This window comes from Neofelis nebulosa, chromosome X, assembly GCF_028018385.1.
Source record: "Neofelis nebulosa isolate mNeoNeb1 chromosome X, mNeoNeb1.pri, whole genome shotgun sequence".
Taxonomy (NCBI): Eukaryota; Metazoa; Chordata; class Mammalia; order Carnivora; family Felidae; genus Neofelis; species Neofelis nebulosa.
In genome coordinates, this window is record NC_080800.1 from 14,917,767 (window position 1) to 14,944,829 (window position 27,063).

The window sequence follows — 27,063 nt, forward strand, 5'->3', positions numbered from 1 at the left end:
TCTGACTTCAGCATCCATGGATCCGGTCCAGAAAAAGTGTTCTCATTGTCCAGGCCTTCTTGTTGTACAGCCAGAAGACTGGCAGCTGGTGTTTATCTTTTCCCTTCAAGTCTTGGCAGGGGTGGGAGGATGGGAGATAGCAGCTTTATAGGTAAGAGTAGTCCTGGTCATATACCCAACTGCACTTCTACAAAACAGAGTTAGCGTATCCCTTCCTGCCTTAAATCCTGGTGCGTGCTTCTCTTCCTTACTAACAAATGTCCTTTGTGGTATTTGTTTTCCAGAAGAGGGCACTTTTGTCTTCATTAAAAGCCTGTTCAGTCAGATATCCTTTCTCCTCGATGATTCTTCTTTTTCTCTTATAATTTATTCAAAAGTTTTCAAAAACTTACACCTGACAGGAGTCCATGCAAAAGTTCAAATCTGCCAGGTACTCATAGTGGCTATAGGTGAACTGAATCTTACATTTAGTTAAGCGATGCCTATGGTCAACTGTGAGGGTTTTACGTGCATTTCTTAATCTCCACCACAACCCTCTTCATTGTAATTCAACAAATATGACTGTCTTTGTGAAGCTTATGTTCTAATTCTAGCAGGAAACAGGTTCAGAAGTAAACAAATAATCTAGATTGTCTTATGCCAGTTTAACAGTGACCATGAACACTGAATCCAAGGGCCAGTGTCTATCAACCTTCTCCTAAAATGAAATTAATGATAGACTCATTTTTATCACCAAAATAGGTGAGTAAGCAGTACTGGCCCCACCCACCCACCCTTTACTGTTTATCTCCATTTTATAGAAGAAAATTGAGGTCATTGTCATGAATCTAGATTTCTTTCGCTAACCTTTTCCCTCAATGACTTAACACTCCTGCCACTCTAATATAGCACTCTGCATCCTTCATCTACCTTATGATCCACATCCTACACCCAGTACTGAAAAGTGCATGCTCCTCTATTATTGGCTTCTCTAGTTTCAATGCCAAGAGTTCAGCTACACATTGCTAACATATACAGGAAAAGGAACTGACATAGGACTTCTGCTCAGGAGGCTTTTTATTATGTTCTGTACCATTGGACTAGTCTGTTTCTTCAGTCTTTTTGACAACATTACTGTGAACAATAAACTCACCTGTAAGGATATACCCAGAATTACTGTTTTTTTTTCTTTTTCGCATAACTTGAAAGAACTATTTTCTCCATGTGAATAAGTTGTCAAGTTGCTAAAGTGCTCATGAGTTTATTTGTATTCAACTTTTTAAAGTTTGTTTATTATGAGAGTGTGTGTGTGTGTGTGTGAGTGCATGTGGGGAAGGGACAGAGTGAGAGGGGGAGACAGAGAATCCCAAGTAGGCTCCACATATTAGTGTGGGGCTTGAACTCATGAACCATGAGATGATGACCTGGGCCAAAGTCAGACGCTTAACCAACTGAGCCACCCAGGGGCCCCTGTTTATATTCAACTTTTAAAAAGGGGGTGGGATCCTAACTGCCCATGCCCCTTATATGTAATCCTCAGTGATTTTCTTAATGGCATCTGGGAATTCGTCTGCTGTGTCTTGATGGACAGAAGCTGCTTCTGTTATCTTGGCATTTTTAAAGCCAAAGCTCTTATAAATTAATACATACATACATACATACATACATGTATACATACCAAGCCATCCTTTGCTGGCAAAGAATCTTCACCATTAGATCCTTTACCTTCTTTTGCTTTCAGTTGTCATATAATGATTTTGCTTTTTCGTGAATCATATTAGAATCTCTAGCAATCCTGCACCCACATAAAAGCTGCATTTTCCATAGGAGATAAAAAGCTATTTTACAAAAAGTGCAAGGTTTTTGTGCATGTTGGCTTAGCTGCAGTGATGGCTTCATGAAATTTCTTTTCCTTTTTTAGAATGGTCCTCAATGCCGGATTCATTTTTCTTAAAATGTTGGGCAACCACAGCTGCATTCCTCAGCCTGGGTGGTACATATCAAGCAATTCAACTCTGTCTTTTAATGTCATGACTTTTCTCTGCTTCTTGGAAGCACTTTAGTGGCACTTTGTATGGGTCCCGTGGTGTTACTCACAGTCTTGCACTAAACACCACGTGAGAAGTGTGAGAGATCACTTTTTATTGTGATAAGCGTTTTACTGAAGGGATGAACTGCTCACACAGAGATATTTAGTATCACATAGCATTTTAAGAAGATACTGCAGTTGAGCTCACCTCAAAAGCAAAAGCAAAAGAAGGTAGCTAGGAAATTATAGTGGTACAGTATGTACTACAGTTACTTTTATGCAGTTACTTAATACTGCATCTTTACATTTGTTTACACCTTTACATGTCTCTCAACTGAATGGCAGCACATCTCGTTTGTAAGACGAGAATGAATAAGTTTTGGTAAGTTTTAACTTTTTATACTAGATTTGTGGATATTTAGTAAATGATACAACAGACTAGTATGTACATATATTTTTATGCATTCTGGACATATCTTAATTTTTTTTTTTTTTTTAATATTTTTGGCTATGTGCTTTGACAGGTAGATAGCAACAAGTCCGATGTAGGGCTCAAACTCACTAACCTTGAGATCATGACCTGAGCTGAAGTCGGAGGCTCATCAGAGTGAGCCACCCAGGTGCCCTGAGCTTGGGAAATCTTTAGAAAAAGTGACTTAAAAAAAAGAATCATTGAGGCACCTGGGTGGCTCAGTCAGTTAAGCATCCAACTCTTGGTTTTGGCCCACTCAGGTCATGATCTCATGGTTTTGTGGAGTTCTGGTCCTGCATCAGGCTCTGTGCTCACGTGTGGGGCCTCCTTGGGGTTTTCTGTCTCCTTCTCCCTCTGCCCCTCCCCCACTTGTGCTGTCTCTGCCTCTCTCAAAAATAAATAAAGAAACTTAAAAAAAAAAAAAACTAAAAAAAAGAAAAGAATCATTGAATGAGACCTGTGAGCGTGCAGTTCAAGACTTGAGTGCTTAGTATATATATTCTTTTTGGTGGGGGAAGTGGGAGAGATGTTTCTGATGATTACTTCATCAGTTTTGCATTTTTTTAAAGTTTATTTTGAGACGGGGAGGGCAGAGAGAGAGAAAGAAAGAGAGGGAGAAACCTAAGCAGGCTCCACACTGTCAGCCTGGAGCATAATGTGGAGCTGGAACCCATGAACCGTGAGATCATGAACTGAGCCGAAATCAAGAGTTGGAAGCTTAGCCGACTGGGCCATCCAGGCACCCCATAATTTTGGCATTTTTATTATTTTATTATTAGATTTCATGGGCCCTTTTCAGAGAAGTCCTCTTAAAAATTGCTACTTTTTAGTCCATTTGTCTCTTAGCAAGTTCTCAAATGACAAATTGGTTAAACGACACTTAAAAAATAAATATTAATATTCTTATGAAAACAAGTCAAAATAAATACTATAATTTGGATTATTTGATAAGTTTTTAAAATGTTTTTTTAATGTGCTATATGTAGGGAAATAAAGATAAAAGTCACAGAGCAGTCCTTTAGAAATTACTTGATAGAAAACAACAAACATTTCTCACATATAGAAGTAGTTTGGTGGAGTGAACCTGGTTATCTCAGGAAAAATTGAGCTTAGTAGTAACAGGGAAATGGCTTTCAGTAATTAATTCCTTTTTGTCAATACTGCTGGATTATAAATTGCTGAATTTTGAGTATATTAGTCAGGATTCATTCTGAGAAATAGAACCACTGTGAGTGTTCTGGGATAAGGGATTACTATAATTAGTAAGCAGACTATACAGGTGTAGGAGTTACTGGGGATGTGGAAATCAGGAAAGGGAGGGATAACAGATCCTCCTGAAGCACTGGTACAGGTGTATAAGTCAGAGCTTACTGGGAAAATTTTAATAAGCCATATGTGTACAGCCATCTAAGTGGGAATGCAAAGAGCGTGATTGTGGAGAGGTCTGTGGAAGGCTATTTCCTCTTGTAGCTACTGCCTCAGTAGGTCCAAAGCCTATAGCCTGTCTATAGTTGATGGGTCTTGGGCCACTGTTGGTCAGGTGAGGAAGAAGTGCTAGACGTAAAGGGACAAGAGGAAGGTGAGGACAAGCTGAAACCTGCCAGGCGCATCTACATTTGTGTTTACCATGTCTAACCATAAAGATTACCTTCCAAGAGTTTGGCCATCTCTAACTTGGTGTACATACAGGGAAGGGAATTCTGGGAAACAAGTTTCCAGCTGGATCCAGGTTCACAACAGAATGATCTCATACACTGAGTTTCCCATTTTGGACATCTCTTTTGGCCTCATTTCATCAGTAGAGGGTGGGGATGTTAGATTTTGAGCCTCAAGATTTCCATTTTCTTATGGTATTTACTGAGGAAATATGCTGTCATCATTTGAGCATTTAAACTGCTGTACTTTGAATAACTTTTTTTTTTTTAACTTTTTTTTTTTTTTTTTTTTTTTTTTTTAGCATAGCCTTTGGGCACCTGGGTGGCTCAGTTGGTTAAGCCTCAGATTTCGACTCAGGTCATGATCTCATGGCTCTTGTGGAGCCTGCCTGGGATTCTCTCTGCCCTTCCCCACGAATGTGCACTGCTCTATCTCAAAATAAATAAACTGAAAAAAACAAAACAAAACAAAACCCAGCATGGCCTTTTCCTACTGTATTTTATGATGTAATTTCTCTTTATTCACTGATTTGTCTTGTTGTAATTAAAATTTTACTATCCCTTGGGGCGCCTGGGTGGCTTAGTCGGTTGAGCATCCAACTTCAGCTTAGGTCATGATCTCTCAGTTCACAAGTTTGGGCCCTGCGTCTGGCTCTGTGCTGACAGCTTGGAGCCTGGAGCCTTCTTTGGATTCTGTGTCTCCCTCTCTCTCTGCCCCTCCCCTGCTCATACTCTGTCTCTGTCTCTCTCAAAAATAAATAAAACATTAAACAAAAATTAAAAAATTTTACTATCTCAGTAAATGAATTCCAGGTCAGAAAATCTTCAAGTTTTGGGAAAGAAAACAGGTACAGAATTTAAATATGAATATTCTACATAGTCTTGGGTGGATGTGGGGTTAAAACTAACCAAATGTGTCCTAAGATTGTCGACTTTCTAAAATGTTCATGCTTTACTAATGGTAATTAAAAGGAGATCTTTTGCAAGAGATTTTAATTTGAGAACTTCCAGGTTCTTTGAAATACAGAGCCTCAAAATTTTGTCAGCTAGGTTGATACATTCAGCCAGCAAAGTTAGTGGTATGCTATGCTATTTTCAGACCCCTGCTGCATCCTTTGCACTCCAGGTCTGCCTCTGTTTTCTGCAGTACACATGTCACATACTTACCTTGCTAGTTCCGGATTTTTTTTTTTAAGCTTATTTATTTATTTTGAGAGAGAGAGCGCAAGTACGAGTGGGGGAGGGGCAGGGAGAGAGGGAGAGAGAGAATCCCAAGCACCGTCAGTACAGAGCCTGATGTGAGACTTGATCCCATGAACGGTGAGATTGTGACCTGAGCTGAAAACAGGAGTCTGACACTTAACCAGCTGAGCCACCCAGATGCCCCTGGATTTTTTTTTTTAATTTTTTTTTTTTTTAATGTTCATTTATTTTTGAGAGAGAGACAGAGTGTGAGTGGGGGAGGAGCAGAGAGGGAGACACAGAATCTGAAGTAGGCTCCAGGCTCTGAGCTGTCAGCACAGAGCCTGATGTGGGGCTCGAACTCACGAACCGTGAGATCATGACCTGAGCTGAAGTTGGACGCTTACTGACTGAGCCACTCAGGTGACCCTGGATTTTTTTTTTTTTTTAATGGATGATCTGAAAGGGTAAAGGGGTAAGGACATGATAAAAGATAGAAAGTGCTGAAAATAGTTTTCATTTATCTCCTTCCTGCAATCCATAATGTATGTGTGTGTGGGTGGTTCATTTGTCTCTTTCCCATTTAATTTTCCTTTTTTTCTTCTCAAGCGTTGGACAATCTTCTAATTTCCTTTAAGAACATTTACTGATAATGACTGAAGTATTTTGGAGAGGTAGATGTACTGCTTAGACATAGTGTTAGACTAATATATTTTAAGTTGGCTTCCAATATCTCTTCACTTTTACTATAATAGTAATTGGTGTTTTTTAGCAGGCACTTGTGACCCAGATAAAGACTACATTTCCCAGTCTCTTCTGCAGCAAAGTGTGGATTAAGTCTTGGCCAATAGGATATGAAGGGACGTGCTGGGTACATATTTTGTGGTGTTCCCTAAGAAGAAAGGAGTTTTACCCTCCTTGTACCCGACTTTTTCCTCTTTCCTGTGTCTGGGATGCAGGCAACATGGTGAGAGATGAAGCAGATATCTTGGTCTGTGAGCCAGAAAGCAGTAGATACTCATCTAGACTTTTACATGAGAGAGAAATAAACTTTCTCTTTTATTTAAGCCACTATTATTTTGGGTCTCTCTGTTAGAGCAACCAAATTGACTACCTAATACATATATTAACATATTAATGTGATATGCTTCATATTATAATTAAGCAGTATCTTAAGGAATAGAAACTTCCTTAACATAAGTAAAATGAGATTTTACTGTAAAAACCTGGCATATCTCTTGGACTCAATTGCAGGAAATAATCAAGCAATTGTTTCTCCCTCCCTTTGTCTCTCAGAATTGCTTCTCTTTAAGTCAGTTTCAAATTTCTCACTCATTCACTTTCTGGTAGTACATTACAGTTGCCTCAAAATAGTAGCCTAAGCCCCTGGGTTTATAGGATCTTCTTCAGTTCTCTAATAGCTAATTACTGTCTTGGTCTCAGAGTTTGAATTCCCATCTCCCAGAAAGGAGAATATGATAGTTCCCAGCTTTAGCATGAGGCTTTTCTCTAGTCCAATAAGCTCTGGCCAAGGACCAGTGTCCTATGATATGTAGGACTGGCTTCTGGGACCAGTAACATTTGAAAAAGTAAAAGATTTGAAATATTACAGGAGTCCTCAGAGTGTCTTAGTGTGAGGTCATAAGCCTTTATATCCTATAAATCCATGAATCATTATATACACCATGTAGTTTAAAAAAATGTAATTTCTGTTATTTGACAAGATGGGAAAAGTGATGATACGAATTGAAAGATAAGGAGTTTGTTCCTTTTATATTTATCTCATTAGATAATAGGGTGTAGTATCTATTTGGTACCTTAATCTGAAACAATTTGGGTAAAGTTGGCAATGAGGTAGCCTTCCATACTAAATTTATTTTCTGAATTTTGGAAATGTTTCTTGGGCTTCTCCCTGTGGATAGACCTATTGTTTGTAATTAGGAATGTGTATTAAGAGGCATAAGTAGTACTCCTTATGGATTATTAGAAAATTTTCTTTATATGCAGATCAAAACTGAATTAATGGGACAGATGCTTCTATGCTTTCATGCAAAAAGGAAAAATAAAGCTAACACAAGCACTTTATTTTTTATTGTGCACACAATTAAAGACTATTTACTAGAATATATAAGGGAGGTAATTGTGAATTACAGATGACCCTTGGACAACATGGGTTTGAACTGGTCCACCTACGCATAGATTTTTTTCAATAAATAGATGATAGTACTGTAAATGTATTTTCCTTATGATTTTCTTAATAAAATTTTCTTTTCTCTAGTTTATTATAAGAATACAGTATATAATACATAGAACCTACAAAATGTGTTAATCAACTGTATGTTATTGGTAAGGCTTCTGGTCAACAATAGGCTCTTAAAGTTTTTGGGGAGTCATAGTCACACATGAATTTTTGACTGTGCAGGGTTCAGTGCCCCTAGTCCTCATGTTGTTCAGGCATCAACTCTATACCTATACACTTTTAAACCAAAAGCTCTTGAGGCAGCCAGGACCCCTTGCTTAGTGACTATGAAGATGCCTCATGGTATTTGTTGTTGTGACCTCAAAGAGGGAAGTAGAATAAGATACTATACAAAAAAGTTTTGTGTGCCCCCACCCCCGATATTTCATTTCAGTATCTTAGTGGTCCAGAAAAATCCTAGTTATAATTTGGTGTATGAAACCGAAGCTTTTTACTTCTTTAACCATAAATAAAATTCCTTTGTTTAAGACAAAATTTCAGTTTTACTTCTTGCCTAATTTAGTCTCTGACATCTAATTTTTTTGTAAGCGTAAGAATTGTGGTCTTTAAAAAGTTGAATTTTTAAAGGCCTAGAGGGAGAGGATCATATACAGAAAAATAGGCCATCAAAGGAACTTTAATCTCTATGTATTAAAATGATCTTCAAAAAATTTTTTTAAAAAATATTTATTTTGAGAAAGAGCATGCAAGAGAGAGAGCGAGAGAGCGCTCACACATGAGCGGGGCAGGGGCAGAGAGAGAGGGAGACACAGAATCAGAAGCAAACTCCAGGCTCTGGGCTGTCAGCACAGAGCCCCATGCAAGGCTGAAACTCATGAACCATGAGATCGACCTGATCTGAAGTCAGACGCTTAATCGACTGAGCCACCCAGGCACCCCCAAAATGATGATTTTTGTTCCCTTGACAAAATCCCTAGATTTTGTCCATTTTTATAGGCATTTCTGGCAGTGATTATCCACCTCATGGTCAAGGATGGTATCAGAAAAATTGTAAAAAACAAAAAAAAAAAACAAAACAAAAAAACAAAAACGGGGGTGGGGGCAGAGGGTTGCCTGTGGCTCAGTCTGATAAGTGTCTCTTGATTTTGGCTCAGGTCATGATCTCATGGTTTGTGGGATTGAGCACTACATTGGGCTGTGTGCTGACAGCATGGAGCCTGCTTGGGATTCTCTCTCTCCCTCTCTGCCCCTACTACACTCACCTTGTGCGCGCACTCTCAAAATAAATATTAAAACCTAAAAAAAGAGAAAAATTGTTCAAGAGTCTTTAAAAAAAATTTTTTTTTAAATGTTTATTTTTGAGAGAGAGAGAGAGAGAGTGTGAGCAGGGGAGGGGCAGACAGAGAGAAGGAGAAACATCCGGAGCACAAAGCCTGATGCAGGGCTCAAACCCACAGACCTTGAGATCATGACCTGAGCAGAAGTCAGATGGTTACCCAACTGAGCCACCTAGGCGCCCCCAAAAAGAAAAATTAGTAAACTATATGTTAACTAACTTGGATTTCAATAAAATTGAAAAATTTAAAAAATATATGCTATATACCGCCCCCCCCCCCCCCCCCAAGGATATTTTTTGGTGGGCAAAACAGAAGTGGAGATATAAACTCTAGATTTCCATATTCAAATAATTAACTGATCTTTTGAGAGAAAGATTTTGGGTGGCACCTGGGAGACACATTTACAAATGGAGATTACCCTTGTAAATGTCTCTTAAAAAAGGGTAACTTCTACTTTGTTTTTAAAGCTTCTTCTGTGTTAGCGGTTTCTCAAAAATAACCAGCTTAAAATGATATGCCAAAGAAGCATATTTTTAGGGTGGTAACATTTGCTCCCCTATAAAACCTTCAATAATTTCTAATACCCTGTAGTATTATCGTCAAGGTCCTTTTATTGCATATTAAATGGAAGTGACTTACCGAAGTCCACAGAATTAGTATCTGTGAGAAATAAGCCCACTGACCCAATCAAAGGAGGGATGCAGGGACTCAGAGCACAGTGAAGCGAGGCTTTAATCAACGTTCTTGCAAGAGTGGGTGTCTGATGGACAGGCACAGTTGAAGCAGTTACAGCAGGCAGTTTATCTCCTGGCATGAAGTCCCTCCCCTGAATCCTCATTGGCTGAGCACTACAGAAGTTACAGCCTTACCTGGAAGTTGCTTATGCCCAAGTAAGGCAAAAAGTAGTCTGATTGGAACACATGTACATTCCTTGAGGTGATGCAGAGACTTAAGTTCTTTGGCGCATGCTCATTGCAAAGCCTGCGAAAATTAAGGCCACGAAATGGAGAGGGGAAGAAGGACCATGAAGTGAAGTGTCTAAGGGTTTGGGACTCCATTGTGTGTGGGGGAGGTGGGGGGTTAATACATATTAACAATAGGTTTACAACCTATTGGTTGTAACTAGACAGCACAGCTTTTATTTGGTATTTCTGAAAATGAATCATCTCACTTCTCCCACTAACTATACCTTTTATGTTTGTCTCATTTCTGTGATTTTTTCATGAAACCTTTTTCAGCTAAAGATAATTGAAGTACATTTGCTTTTACTCCAAATCATATGCTTTACAAATATGCCTCAGCACTTCTGCTTATCGATGCTTCTCAATCTGCCAATTCTCGGTTTTTGTCTTGGTACAGTGAAAGGGGTTTTACTTTATACAGTTAATGGAAGGTATCTTCACTTATAAGACTCCATACATTATCAGTAATGTTGATAGTACAATGCAGTTTCAGAAGTGGTTCTGGAGTTAGCATAGTCCTAAATTGTTTAGGCTGAGTACAAAATTTTCCAGTGATACTATGCAACTTAATAAAATAACAGTGCTTTGCAAATAATGTAATTGCCATCAGAACTGGCAAGACTGAGATATTGCTTGCCTTAAAATGTCTTATTTACTTCAACAAAAATATTGCTCTTAAAAATGCTAATAACATTTCATGAATCTATTCTTTTTGGGTCTTGACATAAATTACTTGTCTCATTTGGGGAATTTCTTCAAGTGCAGGCTCATAATTGAGGTGGTAAATCCCACTTTCTAGAGTTATTAGCCTTCTTATTTCCTTTATTATGTTAAATTAGTGTTGTTATTTAATTGCTAATAATAGTTGTTTTTTATTATGTGCTTACTATGCTTCAGAGGCTTTACTTATATAACCTCGAATCCTCCCCATTAGCCTGTAAGTAGGTGGTATCCATCCCTCTTAGAGCATGAGAAAACAGGCTTATAAAGGTTCAATAACTTGTCCATGGCCACATAGTCACTCAGGGCTGACACTCTGGTATGTATTCTGAGAAGAATAGAAAGAGAATAGGAAGAGGGTCCAGGTAGAGGAAGGGTTTGTGCCAACAAGCAATGCAATGAGCCTGATTTTTTTTCATCATCCTAATTGGTCTTGGGTTATTGAAATAATGAATTTTCATCTTCTAAGGAAGACATATTAAAGTGTAGAAACTAAAAACTCATTTTTGATTTTTAAAATTATTTGCATATTTTAACCTATGTTAATGTAGTCAAACATGTTTGAATAATTCAAAATAGATAATAGGGACTATTTAAATTTTGAATATTCAAGGTTTCTTTAAAGTACTGAGTCCTGTGTCTCTGATTAAGTAAACTGGGAGCTACTTCAAGGAAAATGATGATAACATACTGAAAAGCAGGCTCTGGGGACGCCAGAAAGCTCTCTAGTTTTCCCACTTGCTCTGTCAATGGCCCTTCAGTCAAGCCAGAACAGAGCTCCTCCTTAATAAGCTAATTAGGAGACCTGGATATAAGCTTTGTTTCCTAATTTATATAATGAATAGGTGATGTTTATTTTAGTTTTTGATTCTATGATTCCCTGAACAGAAAGATGGTAGTTTGTATTTCAAAGGGCATTACATATTATTTGCATGGAATTAAAAACACAAGTAATTAAGTTAGTTAGGTATTATGGGTCTGTAAAGTAAAACTTACTATGGATAATCCACATACAGATGGTAATTGACTAATATTGTTTACAAATTCAGTCTCTGTCAGTTACTCTTTTAAATATGCATAGTCAGTTCTTAATTATTTTTGTAAATGTGGATCATTATTAAGTTCTTTTTCTGTTGACAGGCAGAAAAGAGTTGAAATGTGGATTGATTTTTATTTTGATACTTCATAAAATGATTTGATAGGGATGAAAACGAAACTGTCCCCTCCCCCCTTCCCCAGCTTTGGAAGTACCTGAGTTTTATTTCTCTGTTTTGCTTTAGAAGTTTAAAAAAATGTATATTTTAAAAGATTTTATATAAAATTTTTTTTTAATGTTTATTTTAGAGAGAGAAAGACAGAGCATGAGCTGGGGAGGGCAGAGAGAGAGAGAGAGACACAGAATCTGAAGCAGGCTCCAGGGTCTGAGCTGTCTGCACAAAGCCTGGTGTAGGGCTTGAACTCATAAACCATAAGATCGTGACCTGAGTCAAAGTTGGACACTTAACTGACTGAACTGCCCAGGTGCCTCTAAAGATTTTATTTTTTAAGTAGTCTCTACACCCAACATGGGGCTTGAACTCACAACCCTGAGATGAAGAGTCATATGCCTACTGACTGAGCCAGCTGGATGCCCCGAAAAAGATTTTTTTTTTTTTTTTTGAGTACAGTACTTATTTTATATGCATGGCTTGGACACAGCATTTAGTAGAGGTATGGTGTCTAATTTCTACAAAATTTTGATTAACCTAAGGGATACAGATATGTATGTAAACAATAAGTATTTAAATATATGATTAAAGTCATGTAAATGCTGTAAGAATTTACAGACTATTCTTTTGAAGTTTTTGAATTTTTATCTAGGAATCTATCAATCTTAACTAAAGAAAAAAACCCCCAAATTTATAGATTTTAAGAATAACATTTAACTGTGCTAAGTAGAGGGGAAGTTATAATTTACTCGATTTCCAAAAAATGATGGCTAACATTTCAGTCAGCAAAGACGGGCTAGGGGTGTGGAAATGATCTGAACAAAAGTACACAAGTGGGAAAGTGAAAGGCATATTCTAGGTGTTGATGAGTAAGTGTAGTTGGTTTGGAGCCAAGGATTCGTATAGAGGGGAAGGTGGGTGATTGCCAAAGATTGTGCTAAATGCACAGGAAAGCAATTGCCAAAGCTTATAGTTAATTTTACATTAAGTAACATGATTACCCTGAGCCTAAATTTCCCCCTCTTTAATGTTTGTTTATTTTTGAGACAATGTGAGAGACAGAGTGGAAGTGGCGGAGGGGCAGACAGAATCTGAAGCGGGCTCCAACCTCTGAGCTGTCAGCACAGAGCCTGATGCGGGACTTGAACTCACGAACCGTGAGATCATGACCTGAGCCGAAGTCGGATGCTTAAACTGACTGAGCTACTCAGGCGCCCCTAAATTTCTCCCTCTTTAAAATAAAGTCAGATGAGATGATCTCTAATCTACTTCATAGGTATTAAGTAGGTATTTCTTGAATGATGAATAAATGTGTGTGAATGAGTGAAAGAGATGTCTTTAAGTATTTTCCTTGACATTAGTGCCTTAGGAATTTAGACTTTTTTGGGTAGGCAGTGGGAAATTAAATTTTTGATAGTAAAATGATGTAACAACCTTAGTGTAAAAGGAGGAAGTCATGGTCTCTTACTATAAATAATGCTTATGTGTTTTTAAATTTGTTTCTTTGTTGGAGTTAGTGGATTCCTGTTTGGATTATGAATTCCCAGGGTTCTTTTAACACTTAAAATATTGAGTGTTAAAAGTATTAAGTATTTCTGTATAAAAGTATTTAAAAAGTGAGAGTAAGAGTTTGGAAACTCATGATAACTTAACATTGCCACACCATTTTTACTGTACTTTACAATACAATTTATATGGGGTTGAAAGACAAAGCAGACTTTAAAAATTTTTTTTAAATGTTTATTTATTAAAAAAATTTTTTTTAACATTTGTTTTTGAGAGAGAGAGGGAGAGGGAGAGAGAGCATAAGCGGGGGAGGGGCAGAGACGGAGACATAGAATTGGAGGAGGCTCCAGGCTCTGAGCTGATGTGGGCTCTAATTCATGAACGGTGAGATCATGACCTAAGCCAAAGTAGAAGTCAGATGCTTAACTGACTGAGCCACCCAGGCACCCCAAACAAGGCAGACTTTTTTTTTTAAATTTTTTTTTTTAACGTTTATTTATTTTTGAGACAGAGAGAGACAGAGCATGAACGGGAGACAGAGCATGAATGGGGGAGGGGCAGAGAGAGAGGGAGACACAGAATCAGAAGCAGGTTCCAGGCTCTGAGCCATCAGCCCAGAGCCCGACGCGGGGCTCGAACTCACGGACCGTGAGATCGTGACCCGAGCTGAAGTCGGACGCTTAACCGACTGAGCCACCCAGGCGCCCCTAAGACTTTTAATGCAAATAGTTGAAGAACCTCTGGTCTAAATGATTCCAAAGTTTCTGGCTTTGTGTCGATCAAAGTGCCATGATTACCTGAATCAATCTCTTTCCAAGGCATCTTTTCTAAGGAGTCTATAAGGATGTGATTATAATGTATTCATCTGAAAAATGACTTAATCGTGGAGGGTGAGGGGGTGCCTGGGTGGCTCAGTCGGTTGAGTGTCTGACTCTTGATTTCAGCTCAGGTCATGATCCCAGGGTGTGGGGTCAAGCCCCACACCAGGCTCCATGCCAAGCGTGGAGTCTGCTTAAGATATTCTCTCTCTCTCTCTCTCTCTCTCTCTCTCTCTCTCTCTCTCTCTCTCTCTGTCTCTCTCTCTCTCTCTCTCTCTCTGTCTCTCTCTCAAATTAAAAAAAAAAAAAAAATCGAGGTTGAGAATACATGACAGGCAGTTTTACCCTCAGAGCAGGTTATATTCCTTATGAGGTTGCCTGAAGTTGGAAATTAAGTATGTTAAGCCTTGAGTTTTTCATATTTTCAATTTATATATATTCCTTACTATTGACCTAAAGTTCAACTTTGTATTCATTCAGCTATCCATGACTTATCTGTATTGTGCAACACAAAACTTCCCATATGTAAGGCCCCATAATTGTCAAACATGTAATACTGTTTCCTTAATGCTCTTTTGTATTGCTAGCAGTGCCTCCAATATATCTAGTAGTCAAGGCAGAAGTTTTATAATAATCTAGACTTCTTTGTGGGGCCTCACAGGCCATGTGGTGAAAGAGTTCCCCTGAGGCAGAACAAGAGATGGGAGTTTATCGAATACAGTGCAAGGGAGCTGTGGGCAGGACAGCAAAGGAGATATTGTCTGTCACAAGGCAGTGGTAGGGGGCTGTAGTTAACGGCGAAGGTGAGGAGGTATGGGAACATAAGGAATTTTCCTTTTTTGGTACCTGTGTCTGGGTGTAAGTAACCCATTGGTCAGCTAGGACTTAGGGATATTTTGAGGTAGGTCATCTAATGGGCCTGTTTGTATTCAGCCAGGGGTAGGTGATTACTGTGGACCTTTCTACCTTACTGAGGTTTCCATTGTTCAAGTTGGTGGCCTAAAAGTGGCCTTTACACTCAACCATTTCTCTTCCATCAACTATTTTAAAATTGTCACTGTGTCTTTTTTTTTTTTTTTTTTAATGTTTATTTATTTATTTTGAGAGACAGCATGTGCAGGGAAGGAGCAGAGAGAGAGGGAGACACGCACGCGAGCCAGGCTCCATCTCACAACTGTTTGATCGTGATGAGCTGAAATCAAGAGTTAAATGCTTAACTGAGCCACCCAGGCGCCCCAAAATTGTCACTGTATCTTTTGAATACATCTTCTAAATATCTTAAGTTTATCCTCCTTTCTCTGTTCTTACTGTTGGTGCTTCAGTTTGTGCTTTGTGTCTATCAATCAGTAGCTTTCTGATTAGTGTCTCTGCCCTAACCCTCTTCCTGTCTCCATGATGATTTTTCTAAAACAACACTGATAAATATTCACCTAAAAGTCTTCTCTTGATTTACTGTTGTTTGTGGCAGAGGCCTTCAAACTTCTTATACTGTAGTTGAATCCTTTCTTTAAATATAAGGAAACACACCTGTGGCTTGGCATATAAGGCCTTAGTCCCAGCCTCATTTCTTGCCATTCCTAGACCTGTGCCCTGGATTTCAGAGAAGCAGAATGAAAACAGTCCTTATTTATTTATTTATTTATTTATTTAGCCTATATTAGCACACTTTGCCTAGAATGCCTTACCCTTTGTCTATTCAGTATTATGTTCTTGTCTTAAAAATGTTACCTTAATCTCTTGAGTGATAGTGTCTTTTGTATGCTAATGGATGACTCCAGTGAGAGTTCCCTAGCTAACTTCTGGATGGGGCCTGGCCACCAGAAGGATAAGTCATGGTGAGGTTAGAACTTACTTTTTTTTAAATTTAAAGTAAGCTCTATTCCTAATGTGGGGCTGGAACTCTTGACCCCAAGATCAGGAGACGTATGTTCTACCAACTGAGCCAGCCAGGAGCTCCTAGAAAGTTAGAACTTGCAGCCCCCTTCTCCCACCTCTACCACTGGGGAGGGGAGAGAGGCTGGAGATTGACTTCCATTATCCATGGTCAGTGATTTAATCAGCAATGCCTACATAATGAAACCCTCATAAAAAACAACTGGGTTTGGGGAACACATCTAGGTGCTTGGAGTGTGGTACACTGCACCATAAGAGGGCATGGAATCCCTTTGTGAACCACATACATTGTTCTATTCATCTCTTCTATTTGACTGTTCCTGAGTTATATCCTTTATAATAAACTAGCAATGGTAAGTAAAGTGTTTTCCTGAGTTCTATGAGTCATTCTAGGAATTACCAAACCTGGGGAGGAGTTGGTGGGAATCCCCGCATTTTTAGCCAAGTTGGACAGAAGAGCAGGTGGCCTGGGGACCTGGGACTTGTGACTGGTGTCTAAAGTATAGTCTGTGGGACCAGGCCTTTAAATCTGTGGAGTCTGATGTTAACTTTGGGTAGTTAGTGTTAGAATAAATTGTAGGGACACCCAGTTAGTGTCAGAGAATTGGTGTTGGAAAAGATGCCATATATTTGGTGTCAAGGTCACTTAATCCCAGTTTATAAGTGGAAACAAACCAAAGCTTCAGCTCAACATTATGTGGGAGAGCTATAATTCAAAAGACCTGGCTAACCATATGTTTTTAATTGTAATTTCCTTAAAGGAAAGAACCTATGTATCTTTCATTTTAAAATATTAAATTTTTATTACTTACTAGTTATGTGTTCAGATCTCTTGAACTTAATTGAATAATCAGTTAATGTTTACCTTGATAAAATGCTTGTAATTTTGACTGTTAACCTTTTTGGTCAAAGTATTATTACTTTTCTAAAATTAGAACAGACAGCTGACTGAGGAAGTGTAAGATATTTAGCTTGATTTTCTTCAGTTTTTCTATATTTTAAATAGGACACAAATATCTCTAAGTGAAAATAACTTTCTCCCAACCCATTTGGAAAATATCCTAGACTTCTTCATGCCTTGTGAAGTTGCTGCTGTTTAGTTATTATTACTATTTGTTTTTCCCTTTAACAAAAGTGACCCTCCCAGAAATAGTTTAATCACCAGATGTTTGGCTAGCAGCATTCCACTTATTTTGGTTTTGCAGTTTTTCTGAAATAGGCTGAAAGGTAATCATGCCATTCCTTCCCTTGTTCTAAGCTGATTTTACTCAATTGCTCTTGCAACTTACTTTGGTAAGTGATTTAGAACCATAATGAAAAGAGAGAGGGTAGGGTATATGTATTTTATGCTAGTATACTATACTAGTATAAAAGTATGAAAGCTAGAAGGGACCTCAGAGGTCATCCAACAGAGGAGCTTTATTTTTTTTTTAACCAGGGAAATGAAAGTGTCAAAGTCAACTATAAATCTCATACTTTGCCTTGATAAGAGTAACCCAGGATTCAGTCTGTTTGATGTAATCTCCAGTCTATAGTTACAAGGACCAGGAATCTGGAGACATGATAAGAAAGTCAATTTGTGACAGCATTAACGCTATTTAGCCTGGAAGCAGCTTTTGTGAATTTTCCAGATTATTGGCAGTGTTTGAAATCAGTTGATGTTTTCAGGTTCAATAAACTCAACCATGTATTTTTATACTTTTCAATTAGTAGATTTTTCAAACTTCCGAAAAAAAGCAATAAATATCCTTTTCCTTTTTTTAAAAAACAAATTTTATTTTAATGTTTATTTTTGAGAGAGAGACATGGAGCATGAGCAGGGGAGGGGCAGAGAGAGAGACGGAGACACAGAATACAAAGCAGGCTCCAGGCTCTGAGCTGTCAGCACGGAGCCCGACATGAGGCTCAAACCCACGAACCCATGAACCGTGAGATCATGACCTGAGCCAAAGTCAGCCGCTTAACCGACTGAGCCACCCAGGTGCCACTAAATATCCTTTTTCAAATATAAGTTTACGTAGAAGCAGTTTATAAAACTGATGTAAGTGGTATTTAATTAGAATATAATTTTAAGTATAATTTTGATTTATTGGAAAAGTAGTAAAAACTCAAATGTGAAATATACATATTTCATTTCTGTCTCTAGCTTAAAAAAAATGAATGGATGTACCACACATCATTTAACCAGGACCTTATTGATGCTTAGTTGAAGGTTATTTCCGTTCTTTTGCTTTTACAAGCAATACTGCTGTGAATCACGTATGCTTATCTCTCTGTGGGTGTATTTCTGATGATCAATTCCTAGAAATTTAATTGTGTCATTAGGATACGTTTATTTTTAGTTTTGAAAGATATTACCAAATTAGCCTCCAAAAATTGTATTAATATACATTCCCACCAGCAATGTATGAATAAGCATAATTTCCTCATGCTCTCAGCAACATGGCATATTATTTTTGGTTTTTACTAATTTTGGTTTTCACTAATTAGTAAAAATTCAAAAACTTGAATCTCAGTGTAGTTTTAAAAACATTTTTTTTTATTGGGGAGTATGGGTGGCTCAGTTAAGCATCCAACTTCGGCTCAAGTCATGATCTTGTGGTTTGTGGGTTTGAGCCCCACGTAGGGCTCTGTGCTGATAGCTCAGAGTCTGGAGCCCACTTTGGATGCTGTGTCTCCTTCTCTCTCTGCCCTCCCCGGCTTGTGCTCTGTGTCTCTCTCTCCTTCTCTCAAAAATAAATAAACTAAAAAAAAAAAATTAATTAATTAAGGTAATCTCTACACGCATCGTGGGGCTCAAACTCATGACCCCGGATCAAGAGTCCCATGTTCTACCAACTGAGCCAGCCAGGCACCCAAAATCTCAAGTGTAGTTTTAATCTTCACTTTTTTATTATATGTAAAGTTGAGGAACTTTTTATACATTTAAGAGCTGTTTGTGTTTCCTTTTCTGTGAACTATTTGTTCATGGCACTTTGCCCATTAAAAAAAATTCATTTTCTTCCTGTCTTATTGAGCAGTAGGAATGTTTTATGTGTTAGGATATTAACTTTGTGAATTCTTTTCCTCAGATTTTTACTTCTCTTTTCCCTTTGGTTTTTGCCTGTTTCATTTTTATGGATGTCTAAATGCAAACTTAACATGGCTAAAGTGGAATCCTGGATTTCCTCTCTCCTCCCTTCCTTTAACCTGCTTTTCTTGTAGTTTTCCTAAATGAAGAAACAACCTCCGTTTACTCAATTACTCCAAACTCTAAACCAAGGAATTATCCTTGCTTTCTCTCTTTTTTCAAAAAGATTTACTCCCTTTTGGGTATTGGCACAGTGGGGTGGTACAGAGTACAGAGATTTGGAATGAGGCTTTGCAGTCTTTTCAAAGAGTAAACTATACCCTCAATATAAGGCTCGAACTCATGATCCCAAGATCACATGCTCTTCTGACTGAGCCAGCCAGGTGTCCCATCCTTGATTTCTCTATCCTTACTTCTTATCTCTAATCCATCCTGATTTGTATTGGTTTCCCCTCCAAATATATTCTGAATCAATTCATTTTCTTTATATCCCCCAACTAAGTCCATTCTGCCCTAATCCTTCACCTTGGTATCTGCAGTGGCTTTCTAGTTGTTCTGCCCCCAAACTGGCATCTCCTCTTCCATGTACTGAGCCATTTGCTTCATAGTTTACATGATTTTTTCCAAACACAGAATATCGGATTGTCATACCACCCCCTGAACCCACCTCTCCCATTGTCCAAAACCCTCTTGTGGCTCCTTATGTCTTATGATAAAGGTAAAACTATATAAAATAACCCAACCTATTTTTCCAGCCTTACCTGATACTAGCTCATTAACTACCCCACCCCCACCACCTTTCAGTCTTTGGTGTCATGTTCCCTCCTGACTTGGGACTTGCAAATAAATTGTTCTCTCCTGGAGCATTCCTCCCCCTCCATAAGTTGATGTCTAATTGTCCTACAGATCTTAGCTCACTGGACACTTTCTCTGGAAAAGCCAACCCTCCCTAATTAGGTGGGAACCCTCTGTTAGAAGCCCTTATAGTGCCTTATATCTCTTTTCCATAGGACTTACATTTGCAATTTTATGCTTATTGTGTGATTCTTTGATACACTCCATGAAATAAGGAGTCTTTGTTTTGCTTACTGATATGTTCCTAGTGTCTATTCCAGTCAGTGCCTGGCATATAGTTAGCTCTCAAGACATTTATTGAATGATTGTTTAATTAAAAGTTTTCAAGTGTAGTGTTTACAGAATGTACCATTTTACCCTTTCTGAAAAGCATGACTACATTTGCTCTAGGCCAGTCATTTTCATCTTTTCTTTAGGACTTGCCAAAGACCACTAAAGTTCAGCAATCTGATCTCCAAAGTCTTAAAGCATTTCAGGGATGAAATGTATCTAGGCCAATGGTTTTGAATTCATTTAAATCCTCTGGGTATTCAACAGTCGTGGACTTCAGTTCTTTCTAGCGATTTTTCAGCTGAAGGTTAGTGTTGTTGTTGTTTTTGAGTAAAGGACAATAACTTAGATCCATCTTCTGATCCACATCAACCCAGCAAAATCTAGGTGGTTCCCACCTTTTGTAAGTTTACTTTAAAATCAATTATTTGGAATTTGGAGACCAGAACAAATTATCCCATGGAAACCATGATAAAGTTAATAATTATATTTTCATGCAGGTACCTTCAAAACCTTTTTAACCAACAGTATGTCTTAAATAGTACAACATTTGGGCGCCTGGCTCGCTCATTCAGAAGAGCATGCAACTCTTGATCTTAGGGTCATGAGTTTGAGCCCCATGTGAGGTATAGAGATTACTTAAACAAACAAACAAACAAACAAACAAACAAAAAACAAGAACTCCAATAGTATGAACCCTGAATTACTCTGAACAGGGTTTAGCTTTTTTTTTTTTTTTTAAAGTCAATCCTGAAGCCCTCAAATTCTCAGAAAACTAAAGAGTTTTGTAGGACTGGCAGTGCTTAGGCAAAACATGAAGTAGCTAGGTAGGAGGTCCATTGAGTTGTTACTGGATTTCCTACCTCGTGGAAGCATTCTAAAGGTAAAGAGTGGGAAGGTAAGCTACATATTTGGAAGTTAAAAATTTTTATGCTATTAAACTGTGTATGTTACTTATGATAGTCAAATGTCACTTGGATTTAATAATGGGAACTGGTTTATGGAGAATGGATTGATAAATTACTCTCTCCACTTTTGGGAGAATAAAGCAGAATTATCACTTATGGGTCATGTGGTCACATCTAGGAGGAAAACTAGTGCATTTTCTCCTCACTTATATGCAACATGGAGAAATTCTCTAACAAGATTGTAATTAGGATTTTTTTTTGCAAGGCTGTGCTTTTCATAGACATGGTTTCTTTCTATACATGGATCATGAGTTTTAAGATGCTATCAAACTATTAAAACTCTCTTACAACAAGTTTTTTCATGTACCAAATTCATTCCTATGCAGTTTTCAGTGACAAAATGGTTCTCTCATTTGTATGTATAAAAACAATGCTAGAGACGAGAATAAAACTCATGATTCAACTTATTTTGTACTCTCTTTGGGAAGAAGAAAAGACCCGTTCAAATGAAGATTATAATTTCAGCACAAAGGAAACATTTAAGGCCCAGGCACCTCTTAAATTCGATACTAATAATATATGAAATAAATTATAAGCCTTCTGTTTATGTCAGTTCTTGTAGGTACTTGCTTGCCAATGCAGAGACAAGATTGCTTAATTCCAGGTGTATTTCTTAGTGCAGAACACAGTCACGTTAAAGTTTGCTTACTTATTTGCTTACAAAGTTAATAGTAGTAAAAGACTGCAAAGATTTTTTTTAGAGATTCTTAAAATTTTCATGTTGGAAGGGACCTTAGAGGACATCTAGTTTAATACATGACTTCTCTACCATGGCCAGGTCAAACTGCCTCCAGCAGCCTCTTTCTGCCCCCTGCTGGTCCCCTTCTTGTCTGCTATGCTTCAGATTATAGGTCTTCAGTGTTCCTCGAATGTATCAAGCTCTGTTAAGAGTCTTTGTACTTCCTTGAGCACTCGCTCTTCACTTATCCTTGTTCCTGTGCCTTGTTTCTTTACATTAAACAGATTTCACTCAAATCTTAACTCCTCAGACAGGTCTTTCCCAGGCTACCCTATCTAAAAGAGGTCCTGCCCCCCTGCAATAACTATCCAAAGACTGTCTTGTTTCCTTCATAATACTTATCAATGCCTGGAATGATCATGTTTGTTTATTGTTTGTCTCCCTCATTAGGCTCCATGAGAGCAGGGGCCATGTCTATGGTGTTCTCTGCTGTATCCTGAAACATCTACAGTGGGCTGGCCCACTGTAGGTATCTGACAGATATTTATAGAATGCATGAATAATCATTGATGGTTCATTGTTGTTCAGTCACTACTGAGCTTTGTCTCCTTTTCACTTGTACCACTGATCTTAGTTCTTCTCCCTAAAATAACTCAAATCATCTGCTCTATTCTTTTTCAAAGAGTCTTCAGACATTTAGATGTCAGTCTAATCAAAATCAAACTTGCCCAGTTTTCTTACCAGCTCCTTATCTGGCATAGTTTTGGAGTGTGGTCGCCATCCAGGTTATCCATCACTGAGAGTTTTTGGTTTTGTTGATACCCAACACTTGAGACTGTATACTATGTGAAGTTTGAACCTTAGAAAAACTTCAGTTAAATTTTTTTGGTTAATGTCATAGTGAAGTGCTTTATCTTTGATAAAAAGTTATTTTTTAGTTCCATATAGATGACCAAGAAACTATTCATAGATGATGTCACTATCAGAATTAACTCTTCGAGTTCTTAAAAATTTATTTTATTGAGGGATATAACAACTTAGAAATACATAAAACATAAATGTACACTCTAATGGATATGTCTGTTTAACTATCACTCAAGTCAAGAAATAGATCATTCCTAGTGTCCCAGAAAGCCCTCTATTTATCTTATCTCTTGTTGATTTCAACTCCTCTCTATAGGTAAGTAATATCCTGATTTTTATAAGAAACCCTTCATTGGTCACTTTCTTTTCTTTTCTTTTTTTAAATAGATTTACCATTTATATAAGTAGCTAAACAATATAGTTTGTAGTTCAGCTTTGCCTGTTTTAAAATGGTATAAATGAAACAGTACTCTTGTATTAGTTTTCTCTTGTTTTGTAATCAGTTATCACAAGCTTAGCAGCTTGAAATAGCACCCATATATTAGCTCACAGTTCTATATGTCAAAAGTGGGCATGGTGTGGCTTGGTTCTCGGCTTAGGATATCATAAGCCTGTTATCAGATGTTGGCTGGGCTGAGTTCTCTTTTTCCTTGATTAGTTCCAAAGTTGATTTCTAACATCCAGCTCTTTTTTTTTTTTTTTTTAATTTCTTTGTTTGTTTTCTATTTCATGAACTTCTGCTCTTGGTTATTTCTTTCTTTATATTTTCTTTGGATTTATTTTACTGTTTTTTTTAACCTCTTTATTGATGTTTAGTTTATTAATTTTAATTTTTTAATATTTTGTGATATATGCATGTATGCCTCTCAGCGCCCCCCCCCCCCATTGCTTTAGCTTCTTCCCGTAAATTTGTATTTTTGTTACTATTATTATTATTTTTAATTGGGCTCAAAGCCCAACGTGGGCTTGAACACACAACCCTGAGATCAAGAGTTGCATGCTCTACTGACGGAGCCAGTCAGACACCCAGTATTTTTGTTATTTTTAATTGTCTGTTATGATTTGTTCTTTGACTTGTGGATTATTTTAAGACTGTATTAATTTCCAAACATACAAATATTCTCTAGTTCCTTATTTTGTGATTGATTTCTTGCCCATTTGCCTTGTGCTCAGAGAACATCTTCAGACTTCAATGATTGTAGTGTGTTTTGAATTGGTTTACAGCCTAGCACATTATCAGTTTTTGTAAATGTTCTGTGCGTGCTTGGGGGAAGAAAGGCATTCTGAAGTTCTTTGCTACAGTCTTGCTACAGTCTACAGTGTTCATTTGGTCAAGTTTAAAAAATATGTTCAAAATCTTCTGTATCCTGATATCTTTCTCTTCAAACTATCTATTGAATTCCTTTGCTGTTACTCAGTCTTTAAGTTCTAGAATTCTCATTTATTTTTCAAATTTGGTCTTCTACCTTTTGGACCTACTAGTTCTGTCAAAATGTTCAACCTTTGTGTTTTGATTAATTCAACCCTATAGTTGTATAGGTTATTCCTGATAATTTTAATATTGCATGTCTTTCTGGGTCATTTTCTGCTTCACACATTTCTATTGGTTCTTGTTCTTGGTATCATATTATGTACTGCTCATTGTAAATGAGAAATTATCTGTAGCAATATTGTGAGGCCTAGGTTGATGTTATCTTCCCGCAGAGACTTGCCTTTTTTCACATCCCCCCTTTTTGAACACCAGACAGCTGGTGACATTACCAGTCTGAATGTGAGACCACCTCAGTAACTTTGGTTTATTTTGGTCACTCAGATAATATGAAACTAGAATTCAAGTCTATCCAAGGATTGATTTATTTCTGTTTTCCTTTATCCTGGGAGTGTAGCTCTGAGGTTTCTACTTTGAGTGGTGGCTTATTAAACTTGTTCCTTGTGGCATAATCTTGCCTTTGACTTTTGCCCCTGGATTTGTAAAGATTTCAAGAGCAAGCCTGTTTTTCTCCCATTTTTTCTGGATCTTCAAGTCCCTGAGAGCTGAAACCATTTTGGGTGGTTTGGATTACCTTTCTGGGTCCTATTCTTTTGCCTTGATTTCAGCCATTTAATACTTTATGATCTTGTCTTTGGGATTTTTAGGCCATTTAAAAAAAGTACTTCCTCCAATATTTGTATTTGTCCTCAAAAGGACATTTCATCCAAGTTACTTAGTTATTTGAAGCTAAGGTTGTCTGAGTTTTTAGGTCTTAAAAATTCTCAGGGGTGCCTGGGTGGCTTCAGTTGGTTAAGCATCCAACTCTTGATTTTGGCTCAGGTCACGATCTCATGGTCACAGTGCATGGTTGGGATTCTCTTTCCCTCCTCTCTCTGCCCCTACTCCTACTCGTGTGCACGCTCTCTCTCTCTCTCCCAAAAAAACTCAGTGTTATTCATATAAAATTATAGTGAAATTCAATTTGGCATTAAGTTTTTTTCTCTGTATGAATACTGGTAGTTAAAAGACTGTTCTTAACATCTATGTTATATATTTACTCACACATTTGAATTCTGATTTCCAGTTTGTATTACTCAATTTTGATTTCTACAGAGAATAGGTAGGACCTAATGTTTCTTTGTATATATTTATATGCATAACTTTTGGGGGGGGCGGCGAGGTCTTCTTAGTGTGGATGATTTAATTTTTACCTCAAGTTTCCTTTGAAATGAGCCATGCCATTATTGTCAGAGAGTTGGATATTTAAATGTTTCCTGGGTGTTCTTCCAAATAAGCTAGAGAAAATGAAAGAATAATTCATTCTCATAAGCACTCTGAGCATCTTTTACCTGTAATGTGACTGACTTAGATCTTCGTATGGCTGGCTCCTTCTTGTTACTGATCTATTTCACCTCAAATATCACCTTTTTAGAGAGGCCTCTGAGAAGTCATTCATTTTTGGGGCGCCTGGGTGGCTCAGTCGGTTAAGCGTCCGACTTCTGCTCAGGTCATGATCTCGCGTTCCGTGAGTTTGAGCCCCGCATCGGGCTCTGTGCTGACCGCTCAGAGCCTGGAGCCTGTTTCACATTCTGTGTCTCCCTCTCTCTGTGACCCTCCCCCGTTCATGCTCTGTCTCTGTCTCAAAAATAAATAAACGTTAAAAAAAATTAAAAGTCATTCATTTTTTCCCCCTCATAACAAATATTAGTATCTGATGATAATCTTGTTCCCCCACCCCAGCAAAATATGAAGCCCCATGAGGCAAAGACATTGTCTATCTTGTTCACTACTATCTTATGTGTCCTATTTACCCATTTTCTGAAATGTATTAGGCAGTCAGTAATTATTTATTTAAGCAATGAATGATATACTTACTAATATTTTTCTGGGGCGCCTGGGTGGCTCAGTTGGTTAGGGATCAGTCTTTTGATTTTGGCTCAGATCATGATCTCATGGTTCGTGAGATCGAGCCCCGTGTCAGGCTTTGCACTGACAGCACAGAGCCTGCCTGGGATTCTCCCTCTCCCTCTTTTTCTGTCTCTTTCTCAAATGTTAAAAAAAATATTTTTCTGAAATTGTGACATTTTCTCTAAATGTCAGTAGTACTTTATTTTTTTTTTATTTTTTATTTTTACGTTTATTTATTTTTGATAGAGACAGAGCACAAGTGGGGGAGGGGCAGAGAGAGAAAGAAACACAGAATCTGAAGCAGGCTCCAGGCTCTGAGCTGTCAGCACAGAGCCCGATACAGGGCTCGAACTCACAAACCGCGAGATCATGACCTGAGCCGAAGTTGGACACTTAACCGACTGAGCCACCCAGGTGCCCCATAAATGTCAGTAGTACTTTAAAAATTTATTACTCCATTGAACTAAAGTTTTCTAAAACAAGTATAGTATCTGTTTTCTTTTGCTTCTAATTTGCAAAAACATTATTTGTAAATATTGAATGAAAAATGAGATAATAAGAATTTGGCCTAAAGTAAACATTATTATTATATATTGAACTGAAAGGAGGTCAGTGTTGCTAGAGTGAAGTGAGCCAAGGGGGAGAGAATAGTTGGATGTCAGAGGAAGGGAGTTTAAAGGCCTTGTGACTCATGTGGACTTTGACTTTCACTCATAATGTGGGAGGCCATTTGAGGGTTTTGAGCAAAGCAGTGACATGATGTGACTTATTCTAAAGATTTTGTGTGGAGACCAAGATTGAAGGGGTAGGTGAGTGTGGAGCCACAGGGATATTGAAGTATGTCTACTTGTGGGCTCTCACATCAGTTTCAAAGGCAAATTTGTCTATCTCTGTGCCAAGACCACCCTATCTTAATTTCTTTTACATTTTATTTATTTAAGTAATCTCTGCACCCAACATGGGGCTTGAACTCATGACCCTGAGACCAAGAGTTGTATGCTTAACTGACAACCAGCC

The 27,063-nt window shown here is 37.9% G+C and overlaps 1 protein-coding gene across 5 annotated transcripts in view; it reads left to right on the forward strand.

Moving 5' to 3' along the window:
- Nucleotides 1–27,063, forward strand: part of CDKL5 (cyclin dependent kinase like 5) — a 193,940-nt gene that overhangs the window by 39,006 nt on the left and 127,871 nt on the right. The window lies entirely within an intron of this gene.